Source organism: Schistocerca americana, chromosome 2 (genome assembly GCF_021461395.2).
Source record: "Schistocerca americana isolate TAMUIC-IGC-003095 chromosome 2, iqSchAmer2.1, whole genome shotgun sequence".
NCBI classification, from domain to species: domain Eukaryota; kingdom Metazoa; phylum Arthropoda; class Insecta; order Orthoptera; family Acrididae; genus Schistocerca; species Schistocerca americana.
Window position 1 is genome coordinate 394,193,773 of NC_060120.1, and position 26,575 is coordinate 394,220,347.

Genomic DNA, 26,575 nt, shown 5'->3' on the forward strand with positions numbered 1-26,575 from the left:
TCTTTGCAACGTCCTGCCAGAACAATATGTCGTAAATGTTCAGGCAATTTGATTAAGCAGATGCGGATGAGTTCTGAGGGGCTGTATGGGTTTGACAGGTACTGATTCTTGTGCAACATGTCTTCAAAATATTTCACAAGACTGGAAAATTCAGATTGTTCGAAATGTTTCATCATTATGATGCCATGTTTTACTCGGTCTTGTGTGGCTTGAGACCAATATGCTGAGAGGAAGGCATGGTAAAACTCTCCTTCACTGTGGCAATCGTGAATGACCGATCGCATTCTTACAGCTGGTTCATTCTCTAAGTAGCCACACATAAATTCTAATCTGTGTTCTAATGACCAGTTGGGAGGAAAACAATGAGAGAATTGATGGAGCCACGCTTGTGGATGAATGTCGTTGCCAGAATTCTTAAATGTTTTGAATTTACGTGTAGTAATGAACAGCTTATAGTCAAAGTCATCATGTCGGCGAGTCGCATATCGGTCATTGTTACGTCGTTTCGGCGGTTCCATTTCAAAATTCGGTGCACCTTGCCAATTTCTTTCATAATTTCCGAAATGCGCTGTGTTATTATTTTGTGGCTGTTCCGTATTTCTATGTCCCTCTTCCTGTATTGAGGAGCGAGTGTCCACTGAAATACGTAATTCTTGTATTACCTGTGTCAGCTGATCTTTTACTTCCCGGATTTCTCTTTGGTGTTGCGTATTAATTTGATTCTGATTTTGTTTGAATTTCCTAATTAGTTTGCACTCTTCTGTGTCATTCAGATTATCATCTACCTTCGTAGATAAATTATTTAGCTGATCCGAAAGTTCAACTACTTTCTCTGATAGTGTACTTATTTCCTCAGTGTGTTTTTCTGAACCAATTTTCAGAGTGTCCATTTGTGTTGAAATCGTATCTACGGTGTCCTTTAAGTTTTCTTGAGTTTTTGCAAGTTGCGTAACCGAATCGGTAGATGCAACTGAGTCAATTTTAGCTTGCAGGGTGTCGTGATTTTCATGAACAATAGTTTGCAGTTCTTTTATGGCTGCTTCGTGATTCTGTAATGCATTTTCATGACGCGAAAAAATAGGTTGGAAATGTTCACAAATTTGTGTTTTTACGTCATTACAGACTTTTTGACATTTCGATTCAATGTTATGTAACTCAGTAGTTAAATCTTCACGTGTTTGTTCAAGCGTGGTGTGAAGATTTTGTTCCATTGCGTCTAACTGTTGCTGTGTTTGTCTCTGGTATTGTTCCATTGTGTCTAACTTTTTAAGATTTTGTTCCACTGTGTCTAACTTTTGAAGCTTTTGTCCCATTTCTTGCATTAATTGTAATAACAATGCACTGGTGTCTGAAACATGTTCCTCAGTGCTTTTCGGCAGTGAATTTGCACCGGCAACATTCACATTTTGAGAAGCAGAAAATGGATCTTGACTTATTTGAGAAAACGGTGAGGACGCAAAACCTGAATCTACAGTATTTGCAAAATTGTGTCCTGTCATTTCGGATTCCTAAGGCGAGTTGTTGCCGAGCGATCGATCGATAATGCGTCCCTGTTCACTAATTCTTTCACTGCCTACGCCATTGTTTGCCGCCCGCTCCATTTCCCTATGCACAATTACCAAGTTACTATGTTGAACATTAGTTAATTCATTACACAGTGGCGTTAACACACTGCTTTCGTCTTCGCTGTCATTTCTCAGTTTACTTTGGAGCCTAGTGTTACGTTTTTCACACACCATTATTGTCACAATATTTCACACGACAACACAGAAAAACACAATTTGAAGAGCAAAAATAGGGGAACACATTAACATAGCACTGAAAATAATATCTAGTTAATTGCAAGCGCAGCTGCGAAATACTTGCTGCAAATCTACATGCATGCCACAACTGTTTTACTGTACAACAATGAAAGACTGCAACTACAAAGGAGATTCTCTCTACAATTACACACTAGCAATAAACAATAGCTACACTAATTACACAAACTACAAGGAAAAAATCAGAAGATTCCAGTGAGGTATCCTCGGCTAAGGGTCGACATATGAAACGTCCCCTTTGAAAAATTTATACAAGACTGTGCTTAAACTGACACACAATATTTTTTAGCGCAACGCAATCTGACTTTCAATAACCCCACAAAAGAATGGCCCTGACTAACATTAACCTATACCTTTCACAAATCACTTACCTCACAAAAATCTTCGTTACTCAAATTACAGCAATACAGCGAGCGCCACTACTGCCAGCTAAATAAAAGATTCAAACTGCCGAAGGCACTAACTACTGATATGCATAGTTAGCAAATGAAAGATTTAGATAGAGAACAAACAATGTATTTACCTTAATAGTCATAATATATATGTCAGTTCATAATTTTCCAGTCTTACAAAATTCAAAACTCCGCCATCTCTCTCCCCACATCCACCACTGCTGGCGGCTCACCTCCAACTGCGCAACGCCACGCGCTGTTCACATCCAGCTGCCGCTGCCCAACACTACAATGGCAGACAACAATGCAAACTACCCACAGACTGCACACAGCACAGCCAGTGATTTTTCATATAGAGCGCTATGTGGCGTTACCAATAAGAAAACATAAACAGCCTACTTACAACCTGTAAATACCGCTCAAAATGATGTCCGTCAACCTCAGTGCACTTGGCAATACGTGTAACGACATTGCTCTCAACAGCGAGTAGTTCGCGTTCCGTAATGTTCGCACATGCATTGACAATGCGCTGACGCATGTTATCAAACGCTGTCGGTGGATGACGATAGCAAATATCCTCCAAATTTCCCCACAGAAAGAAATCCGGGGACGTCATATCCGGTGAACGTGCGGACCACCTGTCATGAAATATGCTATTCAACACGCTTCAACCGCACGCGAGCTATGTGCCGGACATCCATCATGTTGGAAGTACAACGCCATTCTGCCATGCAGTGAAACATCTTGCAGTAACATCGGTAGAACATTACGTAGGAAATCAGCATACACTACACCATTTAGATTGCCATCTATAAAATGGGGGCCAATTATCCTTCCTCCCATAATGCCGCACCATACATTAACCCGCCAACGTCGCTGATGTTCCACTTGTCGCAGCCATCGTGGGTTTTCCGTTGCCCAATGTGCATATTATGCCGGTTTACGCTACCGCTGTTGGTGAATGACGCTTCGTCGCTAAATACAACGCGTGCAAAAAATCTGTCATCTCCCGTTATTTCTCTTGTGCCGAGTGGTAGAACTATACGCGACGTTCAAAGTCGTCGCCATGCAATTCCTGGTGCATAGAAATATGGTACGGGTGCAATCGATGTTGATGTAACTTTCTCAACACCGACGTTTTTGAGATTCCCGATTCTCGAGCAATTTGTCTGCTACTGATGTGCACATTAGCCGCGACAGCCGCTAAAACAGCTACTTGGGCATCATCATTTGTTGCAGGTCGTGGTTGACGTTTCACATGTGGCTGAACACTTCCTGTTTCCTTAAATAACGTAACTATCCGGCGAACGGTCCGCACACTTGGATGATGTCGTCCAGGATACCGAGCAGCATACATAGCACACGCCCGTTGGGCATTTTGGTCACAATAGCCATACATCAACACGATATCGACCTTTTTCACAATTGGTAAACGGTCCATTTTAACACGAGTAATGTATCACGAAGCAAATACCGTCCGCACTGGCGGAATGTTATGTGATACCACGTACTTATACGTTTGTGACTATTACAGCGCCATCTATCACAAAGCGAAAAAAGTGGTCCAACTAAATCTTTCATATTTCTTTACGTACTACACGAATATGTAATAAAAATGGGGTTTCCTATTTTAAAAAACGCAGATGATATCCGTTTGACCTATGGCAGCGCTATCTAGCGGGCCAACCATAGCGCCATCTGGTTTCTCCCTTCAAGCTAGACGAGTTTCGTTCTTTGTAGTTTTTTCGTTTGATGCTTATTTCGTGAGATATTTGGCCAGGTCACTATCAAAGGACTACCCTGTATATCACAGTCTCCCTATAAAATTCTGAATAATGTTAAAATTGTAAGCCATATTATAAACATAAAGTATTTTTATTTCCATTACCACCTTTCCCACGTAAGGTAAGGATCTCCAAACTGTGAAGCGAAGTCCTCCAAAAATCAAAATATACAGAAGATTCCACCGCAAACTAGCAACAGTGCAGGTGGTCAGCCTATTCCCATACACTTGTATCCTATAAAACTTTGTATGCTAGTGACATAAAATTATTTATTTGTTGACGTTAACCGTCAAACAAAAACTTACATACAATGAGGACAGAAGTCAGCAAACCAAACTCGAAAACTTCACAGAAAGACTGCAAGCATTCCAAACTAGATACAAGGATAAATATCCTAAAACCAAAAACAAAACGAACTTTAAGCACCGAAAAGATATTCAATGACAATGTAATAAATGAGGGAAGTTTTAAAACGGAAAACTGAAGCGAAAAATAACGCAGTATTTCTTAATAACTTTTGCTACATTGAATAAAGTTTTATCATTGTTAAAAACAGTTTAAGTCCTGGCCTTGGCACAAATTTTAATTGACTACTTCAGCTTCTATCCCTACAGTAGATAAAGTTGAGAATGGGTTTCCAGTAAGATATAACCTCATCAGATCAGTTATGTATAAAGAACATAACGTTTTGCAGTACACATAAACCAGTAATTGGGCTTCGTGACAATAAATTTAGACTGCAAGAATCGGCTTACAAAGAATGCAAATATGCATATAATGGCGCACGGATGGATTGTAATCGACACATCATCAACCCAATCGCTTCTCAACATTACTGAAATGCTGAAACATAGGCAAAGGATTATTATTACGAATGTATCTCAACTTATTTTAGAGGTCGGCCAACAGCAGCAAAAATTATACATAGTGAATAAAATCTTCCGCACTAGCTGTTGAAACACTTTTATTAAAAAGTCAGTGATAAGTTTCTTTATTTTTCTAAACACTCATGGAGCGGCAAAATAAATGCTACGAGCCAATTCCTAACGTTCATCGTCAAGATTTTAAAAAATTGGGATCCGATGGTTAAGAGGCACGCGACAATAAATATTATGTCACTAAACTGGAATAATAAAGCAGATTACACATTTAACGGAACAAAACGTTCAAATCACTGTCATTTCCGATCCAGAGTAACCTTCAAACTCGAGCAGTATTTCTTGTATGGTAGTGACCTAGAACTCTTACGTAAATATCAAATAAATGGGTTGCTTCATATCGTCAGCAATGTTAGAAAACCGCTCCAGTGAACCGCAAATTCCGTTTTAATACCGCGAGTCAGTTGTCTGATAAAACAGTCATAGCGCGGCAAAGCAAATGCTACGTGCAAATTCCCACCATTCATAGTCAAAACTAGCGTGCTATTGGTTTAATCTTGACGATGAACATTGGGAATTGGTTCATAGCATTTATTTTGACGCTCCATGACTGTTTAAAAAATTCAACTTCTTAGCTGAAGATACTTCTCCACTGATGCGAAACCGGTCGTGACATTTTAATAAAAGTATTTTAATAACCAGTGCGGAAGGCTTTATTCATCATGTCTCAGCTTAATTAGTCTTATTACTATTATTGTTATTATATTACAGAGAGCAAGAAAAATGACGTGCTTACATGAAACAAGTCGTTACAAAAAGGGGTGAAGAGCACGAGACGTTTCATGCCTCAATTATTTTACAAATTGACATTGACATAACACGTTAAGTACTGCAGCTTCAAATTTACGCGAAATCAATTGATGGCAACGAGCTCATCTTCATCTACTGGATTAATTCATGAGAATTTCCCGAACACCTTTATGTAGATTACTGTTGACGGTAACAGTCCTCACAGGGCTGGTGAATTATTCATTAAATGTGGGTTTCTCATACGCTGAAGCAGTTGCCAAACGAAGGTCGCATGGAAGTATCGCAGATAGTGTGATTTACAGAAACTGTACACTTCTCTAGAATTCTGGCAGCAAATCAAAGTATTTCTTCTGGTTGCAAGTGTTCACTCCAGTTTATGTCACTTTTTAGCATTATACAAAGACATCTAGTTGTCCAGTGCTGTAATAGGATTCTACTTATCCATGTTTGAGGCGAGGTGTCATTCTCTACGGTATTTATTAACATTGTTTTCTACTTTCTGAATTTCCTTGCAGCTTCCCAGCGATGATAACCGGCAGCACGATCAGCAAATAATCTCACATTCGTGTTCATATATCTTTGGCTAAATGCGTCTCTGACATCGACATGAGCTGCCGCGAATGCAGACAAGTCACTGGTGTGACCGGCAGACGTCGTGATACCCCTACCTCTCACCGATGCTCATATTTACGGTCCATATTTTCTTTGGCGAAAACTTTGTCGCTGTAGGCGATCGGCCAGGTCCTTCGTCTTCAAGTGCGCTGGCTGCTAGAAACGTGATACGCATCGAAACAGCGGTGCCCGCCAAGAACCTCTCTCGAGTCTCTTCCTGTTTCACTACATGGGGTTAACATCCCTACGACAAAAAATTTTTTCTCTTTCCAGAGGGAGAGAAGGACTGACTTATTGTTGGCAAGGCCCGTCCTTAATGGATGCGAACCCACCCAGGAGCAGTCCTTGATCTGTCTATGAAACCAACCGGACGTGCACTGATAGTGTACTCGTATTAAGCAGGCACTGGCAACGACAAGCCGAAATAAAAGAGCCGATATTCAGAACTATAGTCTCCCAAATCTCAGATCCTCTTTATCACTGCAGCGTTATTACACGCGTATTAACTCAGTTTTGTGTGTTGAAAAACTAGATGGGGTTAGAGTCCTTCGAAGTGTGAAATCATAATGTTTGTGAATGGTGCAAGCGACGTGTGTCCCGGAGACGTGGCCCATGCCCGCTTGGGAAAAGTGAGAAATCCTGCTTAAAAATAATCGCGTGTGGGAGCCAGTTTCATCAGACAACTGACTCGGGGTGCTAAAACGGACTTGCGCGTTACTGGAGCGGTTTTCTAACGCTGCTGACGATATGAAGCAACTCATCTATTTGATATTTGCGTAAGAGTTCTAGGTCAGTGCTATCAAGAAATACCGCTCGGGTTTGAAGGTTACACAGGATCGGAAATCTCACAGTGATTTGAACGTTTTGTTCTGTTAAATGTGTAATCTGATTTATAATTCCAGTTTAGTAACATAATATTTATATTATAATAATCGGATCCCAAATTTTTTTTTAATCTTGACGACGAACGTTGGGAATTAGCTCGTAGCATTTATTTTGCAGTGCCATGACTATTTAGAAAAATAAACTTATCACCTGCAGATGCATCTCCACTGATGTGAAACCGGTCGTGACTTTTTAATAAAAATATTTTAAAATCCAGTGCGGTAGATTTTATTCACGATATACAACTTTGCTGCCGTTGCCCGACCTCTGAAATAAGCATTGCTTCAGCCTCTATCCTTATCGAAGATAAAGTTAGGGATAAGTCTCCAGTCGCGTGTCTCGACGGCTTACTACCAAAAGTTCTCAAGTCTAAATTTTGAAACTTTGGTATGTTTTGGTGACTGAGCTTCACAGAGGCATGTAAATCCTCAAAAGTCGACGTATGAGTGCAAGGACCTCTATCGGACTTAAGTGTAACCTCTATGCCTCTGAACTCTTGTGTTACAAAATCAAAACCTTCTCTGTCTGTGAACATTAAAATATGACATTGTATTCCACTGTTTTTGTCCCTCGTGATCATAGTGATTGTTTATATTACATATGGAAATGGAAAATTTCAGAGTAAATAAGTTAGGGATAAGTGAGTGTGTGTAGTGTACAAAAATTTTACAATGGCTATTATATTTTTATGTTTTTTAATTGAAATAATGACAAAAATAGTTATAGGTTATGTTTTATGTAATGTAATTACTATTAGTTAATACTGTAGCTTTATTTTAATTTCCTTGCTGTAATGAGTTGATTACATTACATGAGTTGAGGTACAATATTAGATATGGACTTCCTTTCCGTAGGCTTATCGTTTCTTTTTCATGTAAACTTCATATCTAGATTTTTTTAAATCCAAAAACAATAATTTAGAGAAGCATGAGAAAATGAATTTTTCGAGTCGCGTTTTGAAGCAGAATAAATCTAAACAAGTTACATCTGATTTAGGGAAGGAAATTAATGAATCCCTTTATGTTATGTTAAAGGATAATGGAGACTGCAGTTCCCTTAACGACACTACCTTACCAGCTCATATACTAATCGCTGGTGTTATAGAACAGCGTACTGACGAAATTTCACAGCAAAAAGGATGTTGTGCGGTGTCTAATGAAGCTCAAGATCTACATTCTGATTTTTCTGGGAATGAAAGTCGTACAGATGCATCACAAATGAGTGAAGTTGGTAACAAAAGAAATGATATTAATGTACCATGTGTTGCGCCAAATAATTCCTGCGAAGAAGATGAAAACATGAACACTCAGACCTACGAGCCAAATGATGACCCTAGTAACGTAAATTCAGAAGAAAATGATATTTTGGGCGTAGAAAAGAAGAAACATCCCATAAGAAACAGTAAACGCAAACCTGATAGAAGCAAATGAACTGGGGAAGAGAAAAGGGCTGCGGTTACAAAGGAATGAGTCGAGAGAAATATGTAAAATGCGTTACAAACGGAGATACGAAAGCTTGTAAGATGATAGGTATCTGTAACTGCAAACAAAATACAAGAGATACAAAAATTAAAGATAGAATATTTACAAAAGAAGACAGACAAATGATTTATGATAATTTCTGGGGTAGTGTGAATTGGTCCTAGAGAAAAGTGTCTGTTGCAAGCCTTCTAGACATCGTTCCTATTGTGGAGGCTATTTATATCAGAACAGGAATGTTATTATCTCCAATGCACTCTTGCATCTGGCAAGTAAGAACATTATCATTACCCAAAAACACTTAGTGTCAAGGCACACTCAAATGGAGTGTGATAGTATGTGTTCGACAATTGAACGCAAACTAAGGAATGTAGAGATTTATCTCCAGCAGGGTACGTTCCTGCTTACAAGGTGGCAAGAATAAAACCTGACCCATATAAAGTAAAAATATTATGCAACATAATTCTTTAAAGACTTCTCCAAATTGATACACTTTTCTTCGATTCGTCCAAGTTTCCAAACAGATGATCCCACAGCACAATTTCTGTGCTATTCAGTATCAAACTGACAGGACAATTCGTTATAAACTGAGATTTCCAGACGAGTGGAAGTTTCGTGAGTAGAGGTCATGAAGAAGTCAAGAAACTGGCAATATGAAGAAGCTATACAAAGAACCCAGGTATATTACAAAAAAGTGATAAAACATGTGATTTATGCTTGGTTTCACTTGTTTTATAACACTTTGGCGTACGGAGATAATTAATTTTGGAACATTAGAGGCTCTGTAACCATCTATATCAGCAGAAATGTATGACTGGTTCTGGTTTTCGTTTGTTTAAGACATTTTGCCCGTAGATGGTGAATGGGTTCATTTTAGCAGAAACTCAAATGTCTTACATTTCCTTCATTTAACTGTCCAATACCTTATATGCCTTAAAAAAAGTAAATATTTTACATTTTTATAATTGACTATCATTTTGTTTTGACAATTTCAGTTATTACAGCATATCTACATTTTTCATTGTCTCCCAACAAAATGTTTTAGGCCTGTAAAAGCTTGTGTATTAGATTTAGGAGCTTTTGATATTAAGCCAACGACATACATATTGAAAGTGAGGTCTAGTCGCTCCGATTCGCAATTTCATTCTGAACGACGGTGGCGCCGCTAAGTGTTTTTTGCTGCTTCGATCACAGAAATTTTCAGTCATCACCTAGATGAAATGAGGACCGTTGTCATTACGATCCTGGGAATTGGCTCTTCAGTGGTGATTATTTTAGTCAAAGCTAGGTCGAGGTGCATCGCATATTTGCTGTGGATGGCGGCGCACGAAAACCCGGGCCCAATACAGATTGCTCGCCAATTACGCACCAATTGTAGGATGTCAGCTAATGCAAAGATGTATGTTTGCTGGACTGATATTGTCTTCTACATTACATTAGGTGCTGAAAATGACCTCCTTGTGCTTCAGCGGACTTTGGTGCGCGCTCTAACAAGTTAATATACACTTTGCGCAACTCTGCCGCATAATATCTCAGAATTTCATTACGAATATTGTCCTTCAAGTCTTCTAACGTTATGGAGCTATTAGTTTAGAATTACCCACATAAAAAACAAGGTGGTTAGGTGCGGCGAATGCGGCGGCCGCAGTCCTTTGCCGAAAATCCTTTCTTCTGTGAATCTTTCATGAATTCGTGAGATTGACTCGCGTGAAGTGTGACAGGTCGCCCCATCCTGCTGAAAGACAGCATACCTACATTCATGGTGGGTCAACTGCGCTTAAAATTCCTCAAACATTCTTATATATACGTCAGTGTTTACTATTGTTTCAAAAAATATGGGACCCACAATCCGAATTGCCGACACCGCACACCACACTCAGATTTTTTCACCGTGAAGAAGTTCGTCATTAATCGTATAGGGATTGTTCATTGACCAGAAAGCGGTGTTCTGGGACTCCACATGCCCTGTCAGATAGATCCAGGCTTCGTCACTCAGCGGATCCAACATTTCACTCTCAACTGTTTGACATAGCCACTCACAGCTAGCTCACATGTTCTGCCTTACCTTCCTCCTTCAGTTATAGGGCACATGTCGTTTAGTAGGACTTCATCCCTATATGGTGTAAAACACACCGACGAGAGCTTTGCGGAACGTTGACTTGCGACAATTTGCGTGTCGACTTCCTTGGACTCTTGAATCACTCGTGCTCCAGTATCCGGAATCACAGCAGGTGTGCGAACGAACGGTGGAACTCGATTTTTTTGCGTTTGTAACTGACCCTGTAGTAAGCCCATTGTCACTAAATCCTGTATTCTAAGCTTTGCTGGCATGGAAACGCCAGGAAACTTGTTTGCAAAAGTGCCCCACGTTCCTTGAATGAAATGGTAGACAATTTTCTTGAAGAGGATACATCTCTCTGAGATATATACGTCACATGTCTTAACTAAATCGCAACAGCTTTCGTACTGACAATTCAAAACGTGTTCGCAACACCTTCAAAACAATAGAAAAAGGAAAAGGCAGGAATATTAGCTTTAACGTGCCGTCGACATCGAGGTCGTCAGAGGCGGAGCACAAGCTCGGATTGTGTCAGGCATGGGAAGGAAATTGGCCGTGCTCTTTCAAAGGAACCATCCCGGTATTTGCCAGGAACGATGTAGGGAAATCACCGAAAACCTAAATCTGTTTGGCCGGACGCGGGTTTGAACCGTCATTCTCCAGAATGCGATTCCAGTATTCGAAACAGTAGACGACAACTGGCGGCCGACAGTGAGCAATCTAATAATCGGGACCGGTTTTTCGTGCGCCACCCTTTATCTTAAAACGAGTTTGTAAGATGAACATCAGAAACAAAAGAAAACTAATGGGGTGTTGTAGAATTAAATCAGACAGTTCTGAATGAATTAAACAAAGCTGTTTTCAACCCGAAGATTGGCTCGAATGCAACTGTGCTGGCTAGGCACGATTCTAAAGGTGGTGGTACGCCTGTGCCTTCAACGACCTTTCACCTGACTTACCCAACCAGCTACACAATTACCTATTTTTTAACGTGGACTCACTGCCATGGTGTAATTTAGCATTTTTCGAGTTAAAAAAGTTTGCCAGAAGTGAAAGAAGCGATAACTTATGGAAAACAGTCTTAGGACCAAATGGGGAATGAGACGTTAAAAGTAGTGCGAGTTTTTCTATTTGGCCAGCAAAATAATTAACAATAGTCCAAGGTAATAGGACAAAATATAGCAAGGCAAAAAGAGAAATTTATTAATACAAATCTGATTTAAATTTAAGGGTTAAGAAGTCTTTTGAACGAATTTATTGGTGGGTTAGTCCTACATGCCAGCGAAACTTCGACGATAAACAGACAGTCAAATTGAGAACAGAAGCTGTGGAATCATAGGGTTACAGAAGGATGTTGAGGATTAGATGAATGGAGGGGATAACTAATGAAGAGAGATGGTGAACTCAAGCAGGGAAGAGGAGTGGGTGATGCGACGCATACTGAGGCACCAATGAATACTAGATTTTGTAATGAAGGGAAGGTTGTGCGAGTTACTACTGTATAGGGATACCAAACACAGAATACCGAAAGCGGGTTCATACGTAAGTAGGATGCAGTAATTACGCAGAGATGAAGACACTTGCACGGGATAGACTAGCGTGAAGTTTTCGGACTGAAGACCAAAACAATGGGCAGTGTTCTGTGTGCGAAACTCCGTCGTGTTTCCACTTCTACTCTTACGTTACGTACTACACAGACACATCAGCAGCGCAGAAACGTTTTTCCCATTGGCCGTCATAAGACAAGAACAATTCGTTCCCTGCGTTATCTGGAAGAGAGGCCAGTTCTAGGCAGCGCTGAAGTGCTGCCCGCGTTCGGAGTTGCGCCAGTGTATAAGCTTTGCAGATGACGCTGATGACTTCCAGATCTTCTGCGATCGGCGGGGCAGTACGTTGCGTAAGTAGATGGGGCGTCTGTTACTTCAGCCACTTATTCGTTCTCTCATCTGACGAATGCTGTACGGGTAGACCACGTCTGTCAGATTAAAGAACCATTCGAATGTCTAATGTATGACAAAATGACAAAAATCTTGTGTACCGCGAGCTATTCCGTTACTGTCTGCTGTATTAATAAATGTGAACTTTTTTGGCGGATTGGGCGACTCAAGCACTTGGCTTGAAACTTATGTCTTGACTCCTCGTTTTCATCTCTGTCACACGATATTCTGTGAGCATCATTGTAGGCAACTTAACTGAATTTCCCGTCGGTGCTTGGCAGAACATGTTAATAATATTAAATAGGAAAAACTTCATAATGTTGAGCAGAAATATTTATTTAGTCAAGGACTCACTTTCGGATTCTTAGGCCATCTTCAGGTGACAACTGAATGTCTCAAACACAGCAAAACGACGTATAAAATGTTCTCGGTCTTCTTGTCGCGTCAGTTCAGGGTAAACCCTCAGGAATTCAACTATTACCTTCGTCATATTCGTCAGGAACAAATGGTTCAAATGGCTCTGAGCACTATGGGACTTAACTTCTGAGGTCATCAGTCCCCTATAACTTAGAACTACTTAAACCTAACTAACGTTCCAGACTGTAGCGCCTAGAACCGCTCGGCCACTCTGGCCGACCGAGCGAGGTGGCGCAGTGGTTAGACACTGGACTCGCATTCGGGAGGACGACGGTTCAATCCCGCGTCCGGCCATCCTGATTTAGGTTTTCCGTGATTTCCCTAAATCACTCCAGGCAAATGCCGGGATGGTTCCTCTGAAAGGGCACGGCCGACTTCCTTCTCCATCCTTCCCTAATCCGATGAGACCGATGACCACGCTGTCTGGTCTCCTTCCCCAAAAACAACCAACCAACCATTCTCTCCGATCGTCAGGAACAATTGACTGCCAAAACTGCTGCTGTGGTGGCCTTACATAGCCCAAAGACGACTTCTGATTGGTCGGCAGATTAACGTCGTGCTGTTGCAGGTGGTGTCAACGTTTGCGCTGGTGGCTCCACCGCTCCAGCTGTACCGTAAACACTGCGACGATTATCTGCGGCTATTCTCTGCCACGAGAGCTCGCTTTCATGCACCTCTAAGATTATATCCGCCGTCACGGTTGGAGGTTTTTACCCACACTTTCTTATTTCTAGAGCCTATTTAATTATGTAGTCACGGTATGTGGCTGCCTGAGACAAAACTGCTGTTCCGTCAAACCGTATTGTATGTTTGTGAGGCTGTGCTCAGCAACTGCAGGTTTCTCCAGTTCTCGATTTTTAATATGCTGCTGATGTTCCCCACAGCGGTCGGAAACGGCACAGATGGACTGACTAATGTAATTCCTTCCGCACTCACATGGGGTATTACAAATCCCAGGATTCCTGAGGCTGAGACTGTCCTTCAAAGAGCGTAGCATCTGCTTTATCTTCCTAGGACGCCGGAAAATAGGTCTGATACCTCGTCTTCCCTGAGCCCTGTCTATTTTGTTGGTTACAGTGCAGCAGAAGAGAAGGAATTCAAATGGTGGCTCATCACGTGAATGTTCAGCATTTTCAAGTTTCCTTTTCTTGGAGAACGCTCACTTGATATCACGTGACCCATAGCCGTTCTTTCGGAACACATACTTCATATGATTTATTTCGGAATCCAAGTGGTTCTCGTCAGAAAAGGTTTTTGCTCTGTGTACTAGTGTATTTAAAGCTTCTGTCCTCCGGACTGGATGATGAACGCTCTGGGCGCTAAGATATAAATCAGTGTGCGTCGGCATGCGGTACACTGAGTGGCCGACACGTCCCTCCGACTCTCTTTCTACTAGAATATCTAAAAACAGCAGCCTTCCCTCTTTCTCTGTCTCGACGGTGAGCTGGATGCTTGGGTGCACGCTGTTCATATGTTTCTGGAAGTGCTCAAGACCTTCTTACGCCCTGTGACCAGAGTACAAACATGCCGTCAACATAACGATACAATGAAGATGGACGAAGGGGAGTCGAATTTAATGCACGCCCTCAAAATGTTCCATAAAAAGTTGGCTATTGCCGGAGACAACGGCGAACCCATTGCCATATCGTCTGTCATTTCATAAAATTTACCGCCGTACAAGAAGTAGATGGCCGTCATAACATGTCAGAATAGCGTTATCGTTTCAGGAGGAAAATACTCTCCCAACAGTTTCAATGTGTCCTCTACAGGAACTTTTCTAAGTAGAGAGACCACATCCAAGCAGACTAAAATATCGTTTCAGTGAACTCTAATTCGTTTAATTTTATCAGTGAACATCTGAAAATTTTTGAAGCGATGGTCATAGTGGCAAACTATTGCAGTCATCAACTTAGTTAAATATTTGGTCAGCCAGTAAGTAGGCACTAACACTTGGTCTCAATGGAATATCTTCCTTGTGGAATTTAGGTAACCGTACAGCTTAAGAGCTCTAGGATCTCGCTCTCCAAGATTCTTGATGACATCCTTTGGTGGAGCAGAATTCTTCAGGAGCTCCACTGTTTTTGTGTTATATGACAGAGTTGGGTCCTTTTTTAGGCACTTGTACCTGATACCTTACAACAACGAGGCCACTTTGCTGTGGCATTCAGTAGTATTAAGAACAACCGTGGCATTTACCTTGTCAGGTTGAAGTAACACAATATCTTAGTCTTTCCACAATGCACGGAGCCCATCTCTCTCTGCTCTGCTGAGATTTCGACTGCTTCGCTGAGGCTAAAAACGACTGGTGGTAAGCCTTACATCGTCGGTGTCGTCTCGTGAGGGATGCCGCGCCGGCTGTTCCACTCCACTAATAAACTCCACGACAGGTACAGTGCGTGGCATAGAAGCGAAATGCAATCCTTTATTAAGGGCCAGAATGGCTGCTTCTTCCAGGTCCTTGTATGACAGGTTGATGAAAGTGCGTACCGTTCCAAGACATGACTCCGATCTTTGCGTGGTTGCAAGCCGCTCACATTTCTTTGTCTGTTTCGTCGTTGTATTGCCATGGTGAGCTCTTTGATGACCTGTCGTCGACATATCGACCCACTCTCAGACGAGAAATGACAGGATCGCATATGACAAGCGATGGCAATTGTATAAACTGCGTGCGTTAGTAACCAGTTCGTATCTTGTATGTCGTATCTTTCCTTTGATGTACTTTGTATATCGTGTCTTTCCTTTGACGATGGACAGGCTGGTCCTCCGTAAAATATTATTCACTCGTGCCGATCTTATGTCATGCTTTACGACGGTAAACTTGGACACGATATCCTTATCCCAACAGCGTCGCAGAAATGCCAAATTACTACGCATGTGCGCGTATTGCGCGCAGCTTCTCCAGTTGACGAACCTGTCGCACCATGTCCTCCCCGTAGAGAAAAGTTATATGAGAAAGAAATCTTTCGCAACGGCACTGTTGTATGAAATATTCTCTGTCTTCTTGCGGCAAGAAACAAATAAACATAAAAGGTGGTTTGGCCAAACGAAAGTTTTGTCGCAGGTTCCCACATACTGGGACTCTATGATTAAAGAGGCTGTAGAAATAAGAACGTGTAGGAAAACCTTCAACCGTGACGGCGGGTATAATCTTAGCGGTACACGGAAGCGAGCTCTCGATGCAGAGAAGAGCTACAGAGAATAGTCGCAATATTTACACTACGGCGGGAGCAGTGGCGCCACCAGCGCAGACGTAGACACCAAATGCGACAGCATGACGTAACTACTGACCAATCAAAAGTCGTCTTTAGGCTATATAAGGCTACCACAGCAGAGGATGGTGGTCCCCCGGGCCTCCCCTCCCCTGTTCCTCTCCTCCTGCCCCCGACTCCTCAGCCATTGGCATCCTTTTTCTCCCCTCTCCTCCACCTTCCCCTTCTACCCCTCTTGGCAGGTCCCTGGACTCGCACACGTTACGTGGACATTCGCGCGCCGGAGGTCGCCGCCATCAGTGTTTTGTGTGTTTAGTGTTTAGTGTTTAGTGTTCACCGTCCCCTCCATCGTTCACCAGTGCCATCATCATCTTCAGTGGTTGTGCGTTGTCTCATCAGCTCGCAGTGTGGATTATCGACGAGTGTGAACGGCTCCGTGATTGTCTCTCTGTGTCTCCTGTTTTATTGCCCACCGCTCTGTGAGTTATGTGTCTTCTCCCTGTTTTTGCTGCTTGTGTCTTCTATGGCTGAAGAGCAGCGTAGTGTGCTGCTGACAGCCTGCCTGTTGTACAGGTTTTAAAATAACAATAAAGTAAAAAAAAAAAAAAAAAAAGAGGATGGTGGAAACCCTGGAAAGTTCGAGGTTTTACTGTGAATTGACGCGCCAAGAAGTCCGAAGATGTTTCATACGACAGTGGCTTCCGAAAGACTTTGTTTTCACCGTAAAATGATGTGCGACTTACACAGAAGATAACAAAAATGATGACATGTGGAGTGTTTGCCTATGAAAGTATTAGTTTTTTCATGCAGAAATATTTACATTTACTAAAAGGGAAACAAAGGTTTTACATGGAGATGCTTTTAACGACTGATGAAAAAATAAAGTTGAAGTTATAATTTCAATCTAACATTTATAACTGAAACGTACAGTAACAGAGGGAAAAGGGAAAACCTTATTTAAATAATTATTCATTATCCTTCTTCCCCTCTGTTAAATTAAATTTTAATTAAAATAATGGATCGTGCGGTAGCATTCTCGCTTCCCACGCCCGGGTTCCCGGGTTCGATTCCCGGCGGGGTCAGGGATTTTCTCTGCCTCGTGATGACTGGGTGTTGTGTGATGTCCATAGGTTAGTTAGGTTTAAGTAGTTCTAAGTTCTAGGGGACTGATGACCATAGATGTTAAGTCCCATAGTGCTCAGAGCCATTTGAACCATTTGAAAATAATGGATCTGAGCACTATGGGACTTAACTTCTGAGGTCATCAGTCCCCTAGGACTTAGAACTACTTAAACCTAACTAACCTAAGGACATCACACACACACCCATGCCCGAGGCAGGATTGGAACCTGCGACTGTAGCGGTCGCGCGGTTCCAGACTGTAGCGCCTAGAACCGCTCGGCCACTCCGGCCGGCAATATTTTAATTATAAATACTAAATTGAATTTGTAAACTCAACTTTATTTTTTCATCTGTTTTTATACGTATCTCCACATAAAAACCTGGTTTCGTTTTTTAGTTAATTAACTATTTCTGTACGAAAAGATAATACTCTCCTACGTAATCACTACATGTGATCATTTTTGTTCTCTCCACGTACAGAGTGTGAACAAACTTGGTGAGTGCGTGCTGACAAATCAGCAAGACTAAATGGCCAGGGGTTCCAGGCGTTTCCTCCTATCAGAAAACAGTAGAGGATGCGCCTCGTTCCTTCGGCCTAAAACTTTCCATTTGTTCTGTCGAACGTTTCAAAATTTGAAGACGGCGTCCCCATGCAGGAATTCGAAGGGCCCAAACGCGTGGCCACACATCTAGAGACGTGCAGCCGAGTGTGGCGACAGAGTGAAGACAGTCTGTCACCTCCATAGATTACGTTCAACTGCCTTCCCCAGGCTGCTACTACAAAGCTAAACCAAGACATTTCCATATGAATTTACTCAGTTGCATGCATTTGTAATTAGACCCAAATTCATTCAGTCCGAGGTTTCATCTATCTTCAGGACAGATGGCTATCAGTTGTAATTAAGACGACAATAAACACACTCAGTTTAGCTTCACGGGGTGACATTCTACCCTGGCTTGGAAATTCAAAAGCGGGCAGAGGCAAGATACTCTGCCAAACTTGATTAAACAAAACCTTACAGATGTGCAGAAATTTCTTCCTCAAATTAAGGCCTATGTTTGATACTAGCAGACTCCTCATGGGCGGGAATACTCTTTCTGCAAGTGTTTGTCTGCTTTTGATGTCCTCCTTGCTCCATCCATTATGGCTCATTTTGGTACGTACATATCAGAATTCCTTAACTTCATTTACCTCGTGATTTCTAATCTGATGTTAAGTTTCTCGCCGTTCTCATTTCTGCTACTTCTCATTACTTTCGATTTACTTGTATTCATTTGGCGTTCATACCGTTCGACAGATCCTGCAATTCTTCTTCACTTTCACTGATGTCATCAGCGAATCTCATCATTCATATCCTTTCACCTTGAATTTTAATCTCACTCTTGAACCTTTATTTTATTTCTGTCATTGCTTCTTCAATCTATAGACTGAACAGCAGCGGCGAAAGATTGCATCCCTGTCTTGCACCCTTTTTAATCCGAGTGCTTCTTTCTTGGTCTCCCACTCTTGTTCCCTCTTGGTTCTTCTCTTTACTTTCAGCTTACTCCTATTTATCTCAGAATTTTCTTGCACCACTGTACACTGTCGACAGCTTTTTCCAGTTCGACTAATCTTATGAACATGTCTTGAATTTTCTTTAGTCTTGCTTCCATTATCAACCGCAACGTTAGAGCTGCCTTTCTGGTGGTTCTACCTTTCCCAAAGCCAAACTGATCGTCATGTAACAGATCTTCAATTTTCTTTTCCATTCTTCTGTATATTATTCTTATAGGGAAATTGGATGCATGAGCTGTTAAGATGACTGTGTGTTAATGGTCACATTTGTCGGCTCTTGCAATTTTCGGAAATACGTGAATGATGGTAATCGCCAGTCTCAGACATTCTATGTACCAATGTGAACATTCGTTTTGTTGCCACTTTCCATAATGATTTTAGGAATTCTGATGGAATGTTATCTCTCCCTTCTGCCTTATCTGATTTTAAGTCTTCCAAAACTCTTTTCAATTCTGACGCCAATACTGGATCCCCTACCTCTTCCCTATCGACTTCTGTATCCACTTCTATCTCGTCATCAGACAATTCCTCCTACTCATAGAAGGCTTCAAAGTACTCTTTCCAGTTATCCGCTCTCTCCTCTGCATTTAACAGTGGAATCCTAATTGCACTCTTTATGTTACCGATCTTTGTTTTAATTACACCGAAGCTGTTTTGACTTTCCTATACGCTGAATCAGTCCTTCTACAATCAATTCTCTTTCCAAAAATTATAAAGAATGTAGCAACCAGTCGCAGAAACATAATTTATTTATCTTGTTGCAAATCAGTCATCATCGGTGGTAAAATAAAATACAAGAGACAGGGCATAAAGAACAACTGCTTTAACAAACGAAGAAATTGACAACAAAACATAGTTACATCAATTACAACATATAGAGATGTCTGAAATTAAAATTCCAAGTCATAACATGCCATTTTTCTAACCGATACATGCTATAACTAGAAGTACTGTCGTTGGCAGATTTCTATCATGAAGTGACACATCATAGGTCAACACTACAACAAGACAACATGAGGTGGCGCCACGTTGCAATAAGCGCCCTCTTCGGAAAATAGAGAAGTAATGTAAAATACAAGCAATAAGCAATATATCACATTACAATACATTATACAGTAATGTTAACTGATAATACCAATTTAAATAATTACAACAAGTGACAATGTGTGAACATTGTTTGTCAAATGATAATAACAAATTAAATATATACGTCAAAACTACGACCGTGAAAATTGTAAGAAGAGATAAACTCGCTAAAAATATGATTCCATTCACACAAATTTAGGAAATGAAAATTATTTGTCATAATGACGAAACCGAATAGTGATATCAATGGCCATCTGCCGTTCTTCATACGAACTACAAGTGCATCAAAAGGCACATTTGTTACTTCCAATAGACGACTATATGTTTCTGAATGCGCAAATCCAAAGTTGACAGAGTTCAGGTAAAAGTTACAGTACTAGATAAACAATCGTATTACTTAAATAATGCGATTAACGAAGTGTTGCGCATCTAAAGAACCATATATGTGGATAACTACTTTAGATCTACTGTGCGAACTATAGCGTCATGAATAAATGTACCATGCACCCTTATATTTCTCATGAGTATGGTGGTAACCGATACAAGGATTGCCATATCACTGCCAACCACCGGCGATAAAATAGGTGCTCAAAAGTCAATCACAAAAAAACAAGAGCAGCACGCTCAAAATATGTAAAACCAAATCTAAACGCCGAAAACCAATTACAACCACTTTTTGAATAAGAATGGCTCAATTTAGGTACGAAAATTGGCAATTGCATCAGATTTCACAAAATACATATTTTCTTTAAGAGCTAATACATATAAGGAGATACAAAACCATTTATAAAACCAAAAGTTAAAATTGTAGAATAAATAGACGTCACTCGATGTAAGGTGACATAAATAATCATCAGGAAGAGAACACAACATACTGTATTACATCATTCTAATGTGAACAAGTATGAACAATCTTGTGATCACAGATCATCTGCTCTAATGGCCTAAAATATTCGTTGAAACAACGATTAGCTATGTAAGTTTGCCCAAAAAATATAAAGGCCGCCATATCTCCAGTAAAGTGTTGCTGATAACGACATGACAACCATTAGAACATGGAAAAACAGTAACGACATAACCTGTTAATCTACTCCTTCAGCGAACTAGATCGAACCACTGAGGCCATCTACAGGGAAAAAGCATAGTTACTGATGAGCACACATAGTTGGGTCATTAATTTTCTTGATTTATACATAAGGAATATCGAATGAAGACATCGCCTCAGCATATTTCGAAAAAAGACATATACTAACTGCATTATTAATTATAAATTGGGCCACCATAATCAGCATAAAGCAGCATTTTTAGGTTTGATTTTAATCGTGTATTTAGTGTCCCGCTTTCGGAAGGAGACCGTAAAACCGAATTGGAAATTATTTACTTCATAGCTGAAACCAATGATTATCCTTTGTCTTATATTCAAACCATCCAGGCAGCCATGCGCTGTTGCCACTTTTCGGGATGCACTCAGCCTCGTGATGCCAATTGCGGAGCTATTCGACCGAATAGTATCGGCTTCCGTCAAGAATACCATCATAACGACCGGGAGAGCGGTGTGCTGATCCCACGCCCCTCCTATCCGCATCCTCCACGGAGGATGACACGGCGGTCGGATGGTCCCGGTAGGCCACTCGAGACCTGAAGACGGAGTGTTTTTTTTTTCTTATATTCAAAAAATTTATGAGAAAATTGCCAACAAACATACAGATATGGGGGTGAACGAACCGAGAGCAGAGTACAACAAAAATAAGACAATTAAATACATTTCCTTACCATGCTATGGGACAGTTAGCCCTAATGTGGCGGGATTGTAGAGACTATGTGACCGGTCCTTACTTCAGCGAAGAAATCTTTCCAGGTAAAAGGTATGCACAGTTACTTCCCGAAGTGCTACGGCTCTCCTAGAGCAAGACACCTTGAAATACCTAGAAGCATGTGATAGCAGCACAGTGAGTACTGATCTCTCTACTAGCCTGGGGCTAGGAAAGCACTACCTGTTTCCAGGTGGTTAGATACGTCAACGTGTAGTCAGCTGCCCAGCACGCTCGCCTGATTAGATGCCATTTGACTTTTTTTCTCTCGAGTAAACCCAAAGATGAATGCTATGTGCAAGTTCCGACGACTCAAGAGGATTTAAAACATCGCATTGTCGCAGCATGTACAACGATATCGAAGGAATCTCTTCAGCCTGTGGAGAAGTTCCTGCACCGGCGATTGCAAACGCGTATTGCAGCAGATGCTGGGCGTCTTGAACACTTCATGGGATAACTGGAAATGTCTACGATCACGTCATTTTGTGAATTCCTGTTTGTTGTTGTTGGTCAGGTAATTCTGCAATTTTGTTCTGTGTCTTGACGAACTCATGACGTGAAATTATTATTGAACAAGTGTTATGTCTCAGTTCCCAGCTTTACAGACCCATTCAATTTTTGACGTGCATGTTTGTTTCAGAGCTCTAACAGAAACAAGAGCAAGACTGTTACCATTGTCAACTGGTGAATCAACGTAAGATGCCTCCTCCTTTGCTTTGCGCTTAGTGTGCCTGCCAGCCATATGTAATCGAGTGAGATTAGCGTTGGTTTTAAATTAAACTTGTCTCCACTCTTCCGTTTTCGCAAGTAGACTCTCTAGATACGTCAGAGTGGAATGCCACATCAGCCTGACGCTACAGTTCCATATAAGAACATGAAATTTGTCTGTTTTAGAACTGCAGTACTAACAGCAGAAATTAGGCCTACTATAGTTCCAGAGAAGTTGATACCGCTCTGTAATTAATACAGTCATGAAAAGAGACAATGCCGCCCGGGTTAGCTGAGCGGTCTAAGGCGCTGCAGTCATGGACTGTGCGGCTGGTCCCGGCGGAGGTTCGAGTCCTCCCTCAGGCATGGGTGTGTGTGTGTTTGTCCTTAGGATAATTTAGGTTAAGTAGTGTGTAAGCTTAGGGACTGATAACCTTAGCAGTTAAGTCCCATAAGATTTCACACACATTTAAAAAAAAAAAGAGATAATACGTCATTTTGTGAGGACCTTATCACAATTCATTTGGGCGAAAATAGAATTACGATGTCTTAAACGGTTCAGGAAATATCTGAGGTGAACAGCATAGCTGCATCAGCCTATATTTATTGCCACAAAATTTACGGACACTGTGTGTGAATGTCATACAGAGAACAGAAGCAGCTGACGAGGAGCTGTTGTAAGTTGGTCACTGCACGCGCAGTGATACGTACGCACGAGCTATGGGAGCAGCTGCAATGTGAAAACATTTACTTCACTCACTCTGTTCTATGAGAGGAGTCAAAAAAGGTTAGAAGCGGAGTAGAGCACACTAAGATACTTCAGATATTATAAAATAAAGCCCATAGAAACTGCAAGATACACGAAACAGTTTTGGCGTGAACCTTTGACATTGACATTATTTTAAAGGGCTGTAAAATTTATCCCACCAAGAGGAAAGTGCCAAGTTTCCAAGAATTTATCGCTGCAAAGTCTGGCACAGTGTTACTAGTTTGCCCAACAAGATTTTTGTAGTTCCCACACAGGCCTGTGGAAAGTATTTGCGACTTACTTTCGTTTACACATTTGAGAAATATGTGAAATGGTGAGTGTTTCTCTACCCGCGAAAAACTTGGGTATCATTGCTTTGTTGCTTTAATTCGTACATAATAAATATGACTGGGGCTCTGAGCACTATGCGACTTAACTTCTGAGATCATCAGTCGCCTAGAACTTAGAACTAATTAAAGCTAACTAACCTAAGGACATCACACACATCCATGTCCGAGGCAGGATTCGAACCTGCGAGCGTAGCAGCATCGCGGGTCCGGACTGATGCTCCTAGAACCGCTCGGCCACAACGACCGACAGAAGAAAGTAAGATGGTGCCAAGTCGGGGCTGTATGGAGGATGATCGACGACAGTGAACTCAAGGCATTGGATTGTTGCAGATGTCGCAGCGCTCGTGTATGGTCTGACATTGTCATGCTGAAGCAGAGGGTGTTCCATGTGTAGGCGAACTCTTCGATTACGAAACTCTGTTACAGCATCACTGTTTTTCACCCACCGACGTAGTAACAGAATACACCGCCGTGTAAGGTGTCAGGCAAATCCAACACCTTCCATGAAAACCCTGACATGATAAGCAAATCCAGTAGTATGTCACATAGCTCCGAATAAATCGTGACATTAAATTAACCAAAGTAATACGAGTAACGAGTGAGCAAATGGAATACCACAGTCTAACACAAGAATGCCTAAATGCATGTCATACCTTCCCACCGTGAGACAGACACAGTTCCGAGGGGAGAAACGAGAACAGAAGCCGAGAGCAGAACCGTGTTAAGCTAGAAGGCCCTACGATAAGGGGCGGACACCCACGCCGCCAGCTAACCGCTAGGACCACCCCCCAGCCCATGTTAAAAGCTAGAGCCCTCCAGAAGAACAGTATAGATCTTACGATAACACTAAAAGGGCCACCCCAGCCACAAGTTTTAGCGTGAGACTTTTTCGCGTCTCTGTTGCGTCAGGACCACCCCCTAGCCCATGTTAAAGGCTAGAGCCCTCCAGAAGAACAGTATAGATCTTACAATAACACTAAAAGGACCACACCAGCTGCAAGTTTTAGCGTGAGACTTTTTCGTGTCTCTGTTACGTTGCAAACATTAAAAACATTGCCCGACCACGAAAAGTATAACGTTTCTCATTGGATAGACAGAATTTTTGTAGGTGGAGCTTAAGGTTAACATTGAGACCCTTATTGGTCAGATGAAAGCACAGCCAGATAGTTTTTTTAAACCAACTTCGGTAAATTGTAGTAAGGAGAAGTTAGGGAGGAGTTGCTGCCGAGACGGCGAGGTGAGCGGAGCTGTGCTGCCCGCCGCCCCCTGACGAACACCGACAAGGTAATGAACGCACGCGATGCCGCATAACAGCGCATAAAGCTTCACTCAGAACTGCAGAAGTCTCATCTGTTACACCCCCTTCATGCGTAATACTAGTGTCGATCGTCAATTAAAGCTCATGGTGTTCACATTTGCCACTTGAAGTAAAAATCTGAAACGCGATGATTTTTCTGTTATATAGTTATTGAGAAGCCACATCAGCCACTGTAATTTACGACAAGTTAGATAAGTAATTAAAGATAATTGAGGGTCACTGTAGACCGTTTTGATAGTTTTCTCTCTTGTGAAACTTAATATAAACCTAGATTATAGATGTGATACGGCATAGGTCATCCTTCGATCCATTGTAGAGCTTGGAAACCCATTCAGGGAATATTCGTTCACATTTTTGCTAAACGCAGTTGGTTATTACCATCCTGTATTAAAACATTTCCTTTTATCAATAGTGCAATTTATAAACAATGTTTTGTGAGTAGAATAAAATTTCCAATGGTAAACTTAACTGCTTTTTCGACGTTATTTTACCAGCTAATCAAAAATAGGAAAGCCTTAAACCCCTTCCACTAAATTTAGTTAGTATTAAGATTCTTTTACAGGGAGTGCAGTGGAGCTGACGGTGAAATCATTAAGTATTTGGTTATATCATCGCTAGTCTCACTGAACTCTTCTGAACTCTACATGTCATGTGTGGTCTGACGTCTCCTTACCAGCAACAGGTCCCAGGTTCAAACTAGTCAATTCCCTAAAAAACACGCTCAGAGCGTCGTTGCGCGAAAGTGGTAGGGAGACACGATATAGAACAAACAGACCCCACACAGAATGTTAGAGCCGTTTTATACGCTATAATTCGAAGCCCTCTACCGGCATGCTCTTCCTCAGTGGTCCTATAGAAGATAAATAAAAATAATACGTAATAAACGCGAAGTAATTAAGAGAGAACAACATGCTTTGTTTTACCATATTGGGTACAAATATCAGACAAAATTCTGAACACCCTACTCAAAACAAATCTAAAAATTGTATTCAGATCAGATAACACAGTAAAAATACGAACATACTATTCTCTGGAGTAACAAACAAAAATTTTCGGATCTTGAGTTTATAAATGTAAATGTAAAGACTGAAAAAATATGCATGAACAGGGAGGAATTTTAACACGAGATTCCGAGAACACATGAACAGCAGTGAAAACTATATGTCAGCATTCAGTACACATCTCAGAGAGTAAAATCACGAAACGACATATCACAGTGCATGTCAGCTCTACACTGCGAATGAGGGCTTATCTTAACGTTCTGAAGGAAATAGAAATTTTTAGGCACATGAAAAAAGATCCGAGTAGTACTTCTTAAGGAACAAACATTTTATTGAATATTTTGCAAATGTCCTCGTGCAAAGATGAAGCAACCTTTTAAACGAAACATAAGAGACTTTATACTTTTAATGTTTACACATTTTACTTTTATGTGAATTGCATTTTTATTAATTTATTAGCAATGGGCGAGAGAAACATAGAGGTCCCACACATTATCATAACCAAAGAAATACACGAGATGCTGTGTATTTCACATCTTTGCTATCTTTGACAGCGAAATATGCCACAGAATTTCAAAGTAATATTGCTTCGTTT